Source organism: Cervus elaphus, chromosome 11 (assembly GCF_910594005.1).
Source record: "Cervus elaphus chromosome 11, mCerEla1.1, whole genome shotgun sequence".
In the NCBI taxonomy this organism is placed as follows: domain Eukaryota; kingdom Metazoa; phylum Chordata; class Mammalia; order Artiodactyla; family Cervidae; genus Cervus; species Cervus elaphus.
This window is the reverse complement of record NC_057825.1, coordinates 78,369,154-78,380,982: the sequence shown is the minus strand read 5'-3', so window position 1 is coordinate 78,380,982 and position 11,829 is coordinate 78,369,154. Positions and strand designations below refer to the sequence as shown.

The window sequence follows — 11,829 nt, the reverse complement described above, 5'->3', positions numbered from 1 at the left end:
GCTCCTCGCGGGGTCTGCTCCCGGCAGGCGAAGCTCCACACCGAGGACTCGGAGGTGGTTTTAAGACCGCAGCGGCCAGGGCTCCTCCTCCCGCGCTGCTCAGGGAGGCGGGCTGAGCTCTTCACAAGGCCCTGCCAAACGAGCCCGCCATTCCAGACGGAGACTTCCGCAGCCTCCCCGCCTTCACTCGGCCGGGAGCTGCCGGACCGGAAGCTGCGGGGTCTCGGGGCCCCGGCTAGTTCCCGCCGAGCCGCGAGCCGAGGGTGCGCATGCTCCGCAGAGGCCCGCACGGGGCCTGAGTAAACCCTGATAGAGCCATCGCGAGGCGGGGTAAGCAGAGCTCCAGTGGCGCAATCGGTTAGCGCGCGGTACTTATACAGCAGTACATGCAGAGCAATGCCGAGGTTGTGAGTTCGAGCCTCACCTGGAGCATGACCCTTTTGGATACCCGCACGTTCCCCACTTTTACTTCCGTGCTCAAGGAAACGAATCAGTCTCTCTTTAGTCTCCTCAGTTCCCGTCGCTGACTGCTCTGCGAGCATGTCCTGCTCCCCGGCAGGCAGGAAGCCGCTAGTATCCGCTCCTCTAACTCCCTTTCCAAGCTACTTGTTGCCTCCCGCGAACCATCTAGCCGCCCGAACCCAGACGTTTACCTGCTGCTCCCTCTCCCTAGGCATTTCCATTAACGGCACCCACTCCACGATTCCGGTACCGGGGATGTGGACCGCGGGAGCGCCGCACCGGTGATGGGGCCCTACCTGGGTCTCGTCATCGAAAATTCCGGCGCCCTCTCTACGGGGCTTGCCCGAGCTTCCGGAGCCGGTTCCCGGCCGCCGCCCCTCACCCAGGAGCGGGTGTGGCGGGGTGCGCGTTGGGTGGCTGGGCGGGAGCCGAGCGACCACTCCCGCGACGCCCAGAGCAGGAGCGGTCGCTGTCCTCCTTTTTAACTACTACTAACTGGTCGTCGCCCCCTCCCTCGGATCTGCAGAGCCCCTAGACGGCGGGCCCTTCTCCCCTCCCCAGGCCTCCAGGCCTCCCTGGGCGGATCTGCGGGGTGTGGGAAAAGTGCCTGGGCGTTTCCCTCCCCATTTGTGCCCCTTCTCCCCGGTGTCAGTCAGGACGGGTGGAATTCGCTGGCAGACCGGAGAGCAGACGTTTTCTAGGGATATCCTTTCCTGCCCGCCGCACACCCCATGTTCAGAAGTACCTCCCCAGGACGCAGGAAATCTGCCAGCTGGATTTGGAATGTTCCAGCACGTGAACGCACCCCTGAGGCACGGGGGGCCGCTTTGCCAGGGGATGGGTGGCCAGGGGGTGCCCCACATCCCCGGGAGGTGGGGCGAAGTGGGGAACAAGAGTAGCTGGGATGAGAGGCCTCCCGGACGCGTTCTCCCATAAGCGTGGTTTCAGCTGTCTTTATGGGGTGTGCTAGTAAACTCCTGGGATGGAAATACTATCAGGAGTGCTGAGAAGAAAGACCTAGAAAGCTCTGAGAAAGTGGGCGGAAATCTTGTCCTCTCGGCTACTAACCCCAGCCCCCCATTCCGAAAGGGGAGCCCCACACTACCTGGAATGTGAGAAAGTCCACCCACGTCACCTAACCTGGCTGGATCAGACGCTTTCGCTCACCGGCTCGTCCTCTGCAGATGGTGAGGGCTCCCCTTTAGAAATCTAGCCAGCCTGGAAACAAATATCTATCCGCCACCCCGACACAAAAAATTTGCCTATTTTTTAAAAAATAGCTTTATCGAGATATAACTCATATACCCTACCATTCACCTATTTAAAGTTCCCAGTTCAATGGATTTTAGTACTTTCACAGATAGGTGCAACCAGCAATCACCACAGTCAATTTTAAAGTATTTTTATCGACTCAGTAGGAAATCCTGTGTCCTTCAGCTATGACCCCACCTCACCCCTAAATAATCGCTAATTTATTTTGTGTCTCTACATTTCCCCTTTTCTGGGCCTTCATATGAATGGAATCATAATGTGTGGTCTTTTGTGACTGGCTTCTTTCAATGTTTTCAAGATTCATCCTGTCCTACCTTGTATCAGTACTTTCTTTTTTTTTAAACCTATGGCTGGATAATATTCCATTGTATGGATTCTTTACAATTTTGAATAGAGAAAAGGCTGGCATTTTAAAAACATTTGCTGAAAAATTTTTAAAAAGGAAATTAATGTTAAAATGTACAAAGCATAAAAACAGTCACACTTGCCAAGTGTGTATTTTTAACTTTCAGAGGTTATCATTGCAAGAACTGGTCAGATATTTCCAAAAGCTCAGCTGAGCTTTTGGAAATAAGCTTTTGGGCCCACGTGGGCCACATGGACAGAAACAAATGAAAGAAAGATCATTCTGCCCAACCCCTTGTCCACACTGGGAATCCCCTCTACAAAACCCCAGCTCCTGTTTGAAAAATTTTAGCATCAGCATTTCATTTCTTCTCAAGGTGATGCATCCCACTTTCTGTCAACTCTAATGGTTAGAACATTCTTCCTCTTAAATATTGTTTCTGTCCCTACAGGTTATTGCTGGAATGATGGTGGTTTGGGGAACTCTTTTTCTGGTGAGGCGCTGAAGTGGGAAGGTAAGAAGCTAAATTAGTTGTCCTTGCTCTGTTTAAGCTAAAAATCACCAGATAGATTATTAGTGGATTACAAACAAACAAATAGACCACTGGCAGATTTGTAGGTCAGTGTCTTAATGTGAGGTTGATAGGTCTTTTAAAGGTTGTGAAGAGTGATAAAGATCAAGTCAGAAAATTATGGAAACATGCTATAAAAACCATAAAGTACTACATATACAGGTATAAGGAGGTGGCATTCCTATCACCACAAAACTATTGGATTAGACCTGTATGCAAGGAGGAAGATGGATAAATATGAGTTGGATAAACTCAGAAGGCAGGGTGAAGTTATAGCTGAATAGCTGTAGCTGTCTAGCCAGAGGGAAGCCTGACCCGCACATTGAACTCCACTGAACACAGGTTGACATTAACTTTGTAGATGGCTTTGGACAGGCTAATTAAAATTGTGTGTGATACAAAGAGCTGGAAGGGAGTGCAAATTCAGTAGAATTTGAAGGTAGAATAAGAGACAAATGTTTCTGACAAGTGACAAGATGCAGTTTGATAGAGATAATTGTAAGCCTGTGTTCAGTTCAGAGTTCAGTGTGGTCAGTGCCTGGCCTGACAGCTGTTTGCATATAAAGAATCTGGGCATGTCGGATATGCACAGCCTCAGTTGTCCTGGCCCTGTGATTCAACTACTGAGAATGTCATCTGATTATTAATGCATTACTGCATAATGCATTACATGGTGTGGTGTCAGAGATCATAAAACAGCAGTGTGTGGAACAAATCTAGCCTCCAGACAGGTTTTGTTTGGATTTCTAGTGCTGATTTGTAAAGTTGAAAAAATAATAATCATTTGCCTACACATTCGGAGATTTTACTGCAATGCCTAGATTTCAAGTTTTCAATGAAAAATTAGAAGACTTGTTCATCTCGAGCCCTTATTCCCACATGGCAACATTTTCCTCCCCTTTGGATGAACATGTATGTGATCTTCCATTTGTCACGGTCCTACAACTCCCCACTCATCCCCAACACAGAGGTGGGTACCAGCTGCCACTGTTCTACCCACTTCACTTGCTTTGCTGTTTTCTTCACCACTGACTCATTCCTCTCATTTGTAACCGACAGTCATTGAGTATGTGGGTAAAGATAGGGAATACTCATGTTGAACTCAACCTGATGGCTATCACCTGTGTGAACACAACCCATTTAAAATTCAACAAACCAAATCCCCAGTTCTTTATTATGAAAATTTTCAAACATATCCAAAGTAGAAAAAATAGTATATTTAAAAGTAGAGAATATATATATTTAATATATATCCATCCATCATTATTTTCGAGAATTGTCATTTATCTCATTCTCAGAACATTTTCCCCTACCACAGTCACCAAAATATTTTAAAGGAAATCCCAGCTACGGTTTAATATGACTTGTAAATACCTCAGTATGTATACCCAACAGGTAGCCACTTTTTAAAAGAGCATAACCACAATATCATTTTTACACCAAACAAGGTTAATAATAGTGCCCCTACATCATCTAACACCTTGTCTGTATTCAAATTTCCACACTTAGCTCTGAAAGATATTTTTACCATTGGTTTATTTGAATCAAGAGCCAAGCAAGGTCCACACACTAAATTTGATCAAAATATCTTAAATATCTAAATCTCTCTCTCTCTTTTCATTTATGCTAATTACCCATTCTCTTTTATGATGTTTATTTATTTTACTTTTAATTATTGGCCGTGCAGCATGTGGGATCTTAGTTGCCCCACCAGGGATCGAACCTGTGTCCCCTGTAGTGGAAGCCTGGAGTGGTAACCACTGGGTGGGTCACCAGGGAATTCCCTATTTGTTTGTTGATCCATAGAATTTCCCATAGAATTTGGCTAATTGAATAACAAGGCATCATTTCAAAAGTTCTTCAATCCCCCTGACATTTAAATCTAGAAGCTTGGTAATATTAAGATTCAAATAAAAAAAATAGATTATAGGTGGTTCTATATATTATTGTATCACAAGAGGGAAAGTACATAATGGCTGGTTGTTTTGCTTTTACTGATGATTTGGGGTGTGGTCAGCCTGGTCTATGCATTATGAAATGCCACATCAGCCTCTAACCTAATGATTTTTTAGCAGCTGTTGATGCTCTGTCTAGATTTATTATTGTTTTAAGGATTACTCAATAATAGTTTCTATTATTCCCTCTGTATTTGTGACTGTGATACCTTAAAAACAACAACAACAACAACAACAACCTTTTTTCCCATCAACTATTTGGTTTTCCTAAAGCACAATTCACAAAGAAAAGGTTAGATAATATTGCTGGACTCTTCCTTTTTCTACTAATATTTAGAATAATGTATTAATGCTCTAACAATTCCCATAGGTGACCAATTAGTTATTTTATTCCACAGCTTTTTAAAAAAGGTATGTTTGACATACAATGAACTGCATTAATGATGTGGAGTGGCTTTTCTAGTGCTTGTTAAATATTCAGATATCTTCTTTGGTGAATTATCCTTTAAAATCTTTTGCCTGTTTTTTATTGAGTTACTCATGTTTTTATTATTGAGTTATAAGACTTTTTGTATATTCTAGATATAATTCCTTTGTTGTGTATATGTTTTGTAAATAATTTCTCTCAGTTGTGGTTTGAGTTTTGTTTTTCTAAATGGTGTCTCTTGAAAAGCAGACTTTTAAATTTTGATAAAGTTCAATTTATCCATTTTTTCAATTATGGATGATACTTTTGGTGTTATAGCTAAGAAATTTTTGATTAACCCAAAGTCATCAAGATGGCATTCGGTGTTTTAGCTCTTACCTTCAGGAGTTCACTTTTGTGTATGATGTGAGTAGAGGTCTAAATTTTTCTTTTCTTGTGTATGGATATCCAATTCTGGCCAGAGAAGGCAATGGCACCCCACTTCAGTACTCTTGCCTGGAAAATCCCATGGATGGAGGAACCTGGTAGGCTGCAGTCCATGGGGTCGCTAAGAGTCGAACACGACTGAGTGACTTCACTTTCACTTTTCACTTTTCGTGCACTGGAGAAGGAAATGGCAACCCACTCCAGTATTCTTGCCTGGAGAGTCCCAGGGACGGGGAAGCCTGGTGGGCTGCCGTCTATGGGGTCGCACAGAGTCGGACACGACTGAAGTGACTTAGCAGCAGCAGCAGCATCTAATTCTGGCACCATTTGTTGAAAAGCATACCCTTTCCTGATTGAATTGACTTCACAGATTGTCAAGAATGAATTGATCATAATTGTGCTGGTCTTTTGATGGACTTCATTCTATCTTATTGAGCTATATGTCAATGTGGTGTCACGTGTTGGTTACTGTAATCATACAAATATATACATACCATATATAAAGTTATATATATTTATATGACTGTAGTAATCAACACATAACACTATATATACACATACACACATTAGGGTTAGTTTGCCAATTTGTATGAAAATATCCTGGGATTTTTACAAGAAATCTGTTGAGTGAGAATTGCTTCCTTAACAATGTTGAGCCTTCTGATTCCATAAATAAGATGTGTATCTTCACTTATTTAGGCCTTTAATTTCTTTAAACAATGTTTTATAGTTTTCAGTGTTGTAATGTTGTATTATTTCTTCCTTAAATATTTGGCAGAATTCACGAGTAAAGTACTGTGGGCCTGCAGTTTTCTTTGTAGGAAAATTTTTTAAAAACCCTACAAATTCAGGTTTTTTTTTTTTTTTTTTTAAGATAAATATGGGGGCTATGCAGGTTATTTATTTATTCTTAAATGAGTTTTGGCATTTTGTGTCTTTCAGAAAATTTTGTCTATTTCATTAAATTTCTTGAATTTATTGGCATAAAGTTGTTCATAATATTCACTTCTTATCTTTAGAGTCTGTAGTGATGTCCGCTCTAACTTCTGATATTGATCATTTGTGGTTTTTTGGTCCTGATCAAACTAGAAGATGTTTTCCACTTTTATTTATCTTTTCACATACCTAGTTTTTTGTTTCATAGATTTTTTTTCTATTGCTTTCCTGATTTTCATCTGATTCGGGTGCACTTGAAGAGAATGTAGACTGTGCTGCTGTCGGGCAGCATGTTCTGTCGATATTAATTATATCAAATTGGTTATAGAGTTCTGCAAACCTTCTGTGTCTTTGATTTTTCTGCCTACTTGTTCTAGCTATCATTGAGAGAAGGGCATGAAAATAACCAACTGCAATGATAGATTTTTTTGTTTCACCATTTAGTTCCATCTTTTCCTTCTTCATGTTGTTGGAGCTCTGTTACTGGCCTTATAAATGTTTACAACTGTTGTGTACTCTTGATTCTGATACCTGACCCTATATTCTATAACTGACCCTGTTACCATTGTTGATGCTTAATTTGTCCCATGTTTGGCCAGGGTAAGTCCCATTAAGTTGGCTCCTAGGTCTTTTTGACATAATCTTAAATCTGAGATATGATATGTTTCTGGTGTAACAAGATATTTCAAAGTGCATTTTGTACTTATCTTCTCTCAATCCTGGAGTTGGCCATTTCTCCTAAGAGCCTGGTTCTTTTTGGTGGGAAATGTTATTTAGGTGAGCACAATCTGTGTGCTAGAGTTCCTGACTGCTACTCTGTGGTTGTCATATTTTCAAGCCTTTCCAATAGACAGAACTAGGACATGCATATTTTTTTAAAGAGAGAAAAATAGGGACTTCCCTGGTGGTCCAGTGGCTAAAACTCCACACTCCTAATGCAGGGGGCCTGGGTTTGACCCTTGGTCAGGGAACTAGATCCCACTTACCACAACTGAAGATCCTGCATGCCACAACTAAATATCCCACTTGCTGCAGTGAAGATCGAAGATCCTCTGTGAAGATCCAACTGAGACCTGGTGCAGCCTAGATAAATAGATAAATATTAAAAAAAAGAGAAAAATAAATCTCGAGTTTATAGTGATATTTCCAGAATTTATACACTTTGATTTTATACTTGTATTGCTTCTCTCTTGCTCTAAAAATATTAGTTCTTTACAACTCTTACATAATTATTTATTGCTATATCGTACCACATAATAGCTTAAAAGTAATATTATGTATTATTTCTCATAATAAGATTATTGCTTACAGTTTAAGATTCCTTTGTGATTTCTTTTGTCCTTAGTTCATATTCAGAATACAGTATTTGAAGTATTGTGTTTAAAGTAATTTTTCTCTGTGGCTATGCTATCAACTTGATACTCAGTAAATACCTTTTGATTGAGTTTGTTTTACATTTTTAGGAATCTCTTTTTTTAAATTTTTGATTGGAGGATAATTGCTTTACAGTATTGTGTTAGTTTCTGCCATACATCAACATGAATCAGCTATAGGTATACATATGTCCTCCCCCTTTTTCTTTTTATTTATCTAAAATATTTACATGCTTCTAAACTCAAAACTATAAAACAAGGTTTATTCCAAGAAGTCTAAACCTTGTCCCCTAATCCTGTTTCCTCTCTGTTTTTTTTGTATAGGTGATAATTTAAAAATTGCTTTCTTGATATATCTTTCCCTTATTTATTCTTAAAAAAACATAAGCAAAGACACGTCTGTGTTTGTATTCCACTTCCTCTCCTTCTTTTTCAAAAGCTCTTCTATTCATTGCTGATTCCACAGATAGTATATTCTGATTATTTCAAAGTTGTAAATAGGACTCTTCCTTACTCCTTATCACAGTGCGTAGTATTCTGTTCCTGTGGATGTAGCGTTGTTCATTCAGCTAGTCCTCTACTCATGACATTTGGATGTTTTCAGTCTCCTGGTTTTGTAGATGATGCTGCAATAAAGTTCACAAAGTTTTGAATATTTTGCTATTTTATCTTTGAGATAGATTCTATATGTGGGATTGCTGGTCTGAGGAATGGATATCTATAAAATATAAATCTGTATGATTATATTTAATTTTATGTATAGTAATTTATATTATGTATAAAATGTAATATCATACATATATTTTATATAACATATATAGGAACCTGGTGAGCTAGAGTCCAAAGGGTCACAAAGAGCTGGATATGACTGAGCGACTAAGCATAATATGTATATAAAATTATATATGTAAAGTTATCTTTAAAGAGGGTTTATGATGTGATGGTCCCTGTGCATGAGGCCACTGGAATTCACATCGTAAGAGCAATGGTTGAAGGACCTGGGCCGAGTGATGCTATATGGGGCGTTTTCATGTCCACCAGTTTCAGTTCCAGGGGAGACACCACTTAATGCCTCTCCCCAGTGGTTGTTTAAGGAAGTGGCATTTACTGGAGGCCCTGACATAAGGCATGGCTGGCCAAGGACCTCACCTCAGAGGGGTGCCCTGTAGAGAACCCAGGCTTAGAAGAAGTCCACAAGATTCCACCTTCGGACCCTTGGACTCTGCCCTGCTGCCTTCAGCTTAACCCATCTCCGTTGAGTCTTTTAGTTTTATAATATTCAGTTAATTAAAAAATCATTTTATTTAGCCAATTATCATTTTATTATCTTCATATTTCCTAATTATTCTTATCTTAAAAAATTTGTTCTATCTTAACTATTTCATTCTTTTAAATACTCTGGCTAATGAGTAGATTTCCTTGTCTAACTTTCACTACACATCCTTCCCTTCGTATCTGGTCTTTGCAGTCATTTCCGCTTAGCCTTCTTTCAACTTTTTATTCTAAATTTATTAATCTTCTGCTTTTTAATGTAAACTGTAAAACTGAATTCTCTTTAAGTGTTTCTGTGTTCCCTGTTGGTTGGCGGGCCCTTTGGGAACAGAACCCCTTGGCAGGTGGGTGGGGTAGGGCTCATCCTGAGGGAAGGCCTGGTGGGGTGAGGGTCTTCCCCCTCTCTGTTGGCTCCCCGCCTTTCCACACAGAGCCCTTGATGACTCCTGACCTTAATGATCCAAGGGACTAGATGTTCCTCTTATTTCCCATAACAGTAAGCCATCAGTGATGACCAGGATTGAGACTCCAGGGAATATGGCTCCCAGAGAAGAGCAGGCTGAAGAGGGATATATGACTTGCTTTCAAATATTCATCAAAGGAGTAGACATATTCAGTTTTTTTTTTAAAGTCTTTATTATAGTTTGTTTTAATATTGCTTCTGTTTCATGTTTTGGTTTTTTGGCTGCAAGACATGTAGGATCGTAGTTCCCCGACCAGGAATGGAACAGGGGATAAGAATCCACCTGCCAATGCAGGAAGTGGGTTTGACTTCTGGTCTGAGAAGATCCCACATGCCACGGAGCAACTATGCCCACGCGCCACAACTGCTGAGCCCACGCTCCAGGGCCCGTGAGCCACGACTGCTGAGCCCAGACACCTTAAAGCCTGCACACGGCAGCTTCTGGAGCCCGAGCACCCGGAGCCCGCGCTCTGCAACGCTAGACGGCACCACAGTGAGAAACCCGAGTGCCCCGGGGAAGGGTAGCCCCTGCCCACCACAACCAGGGAAGGCCCAGTGCAGCCAAAACTAAAAATAAATAAATAATAAAAAAAAGAGAGGTCTGCTGATGTTTGAGTCTCTGATTCTGAAGACTAGCTTCATCAGTTCTCTTTCCGTGGTTTGAAGGTTCAAGCTAAAAAAGTGCCTCTTTGCGATGGCCAGTTAGATTGAGTTTCTCACTTGTAACCAAAAGGGATCCTGACTCGTGCAGTTATTATTGATGTTATGTACAAAATATCATTTTATATTGATGGCTGATTTTTCAAATTTCTTAATAAGAATTCCTTTCTGAAGGAAATGGCAGCATCCAATCATTCAAGCTCTTAAACTGGCCTGGGGATGAAGTTCATAGATACTCCCCTGTGCCTTTTGCGCAGAGCCCAGCCCCCGCTACCAGCACACTTGCCACCTCCTTGAATGACTCATCCAAAGCACAACACTTGGTTTTGTTTCCCTCCCAAACCTGCTTCTCTCCTAGTCTTTCCCATCCCACAGATGGTCCTTTCGTCCATTCATGTGGATTCTAAGTGAAAAGCTTAGGTGGTAGCCTTCATCATCCCCTTTTGCTCCCTCTAGATCTAATCCATCAGCAAGTCCCGAATCCCCCTCTCCTCGTTATACTGGGCCCTGCCTTTCTCTCCATCCACAGCTTCTATTGTCTCTTGCTTGGACTCTGCAGTAGCTCCTGAACTGACTCCCTGCCTTTACTTCTTAGCCTTCTCCTGTCTCTTCTCCACGATGAAGCTCAAATGGGCCTTTAATTATACAAATCAGATCCTGTCATTTCCTCGCTTAAAACCGCCGATGGCTTTCCAGTGCCTGCAGAAAAAGATGCAGAGGCCTACAGTGGTCCAAAAGGCCCCAGCTGTTTTTGTCAGACCCTGCCTGCTTCTCCAGCCTCACTTCCTATCCCTCGGTCCCCGCTTACTACGCTCCAGCCATAGAGTCTTTCTGTCCCTTGTTTGTGCCTCTGAGCCTTTGTAACAGCCATTCCTTCTACTGGAACATCTTCACCCAAACTTGGGGAGCTGGCTCTATAACCTAAAGAGCTCAGTCACCTCGTCAGGGGTGCCTTTGAATATGGTATAGTAGTATTTACTACCATTTAAAATTACTGTGTTTAGGGACTTTCTTCCTTGGCAGTCCAGTGGTTGAGACTTTGCCTTCCAGTGCAAGGGGTGCAGGTTCAATCCCTGGTTGGGGAGCTAAAGATCCCACATGCCTTGCAGTCAAAAAACCCAAACATGAAACAGCTGCAGTATTGTAACAAATTCAATAAAGACTTTAAAAATGGTCCGCATCAAAAAAATCTTAAAAAATTATTTTGTTAAGTGGCAATTGCTTATTTCCTACCATTAGGATATTAATTCCTCTTGTACTGAGCTAATAGGTACTCGATAAATAAGGAATGAATGAATGGAAGATAGTAGGGGGGCAATACACGGGTGTAAACGCTAAAGTTGTGTAGAGAACATGCTCTTGTTGCTGCTAGTTTACTTTGCAGATTCAGGTCTGGAGCCTGGTTTCCAGAAAGTTCTCCGGAGTCTTTCCAAGGTGTTGTCCCTGAGTGTTTGCCATGCCTCAGGTGGCTTCCCGTCTAGCTGAAGAGTAGTGTTCCCACCAGAAGCTGATGAGAAAACAGAGCGGGTGCAGACAGTGACTTGGCGTTTAGAATAACCAAGGACTTGGATTTCTCCCGCCTTTGGTCTCTTATAAGTCCATTACCCCTTTCTTTCTTTCTTTCTTTTTTGGCCGCTAGCTGGGCATGTGGGATCTCAGCTTTCTG

General features: G+C 41.9%; 1 non-coding gene across 1 annotated transcript; it reads left to right on the top strand.

The window, feature by feature from the left end:
• The first annotated feature begins 339 nt into the window (after positions 1–339).
• On the top strand, positions 340–432 carry TRNAI-UAU. Its single transcript is given in 2 exon segments — positions 340–377; positions 397–432. It is a non-coding gene; the product is annotated as a tRNA-Ile (tRNA).
• The last annotated feature ends 11,397 nt before the right edge of the window (positions 433–11,829 follow it).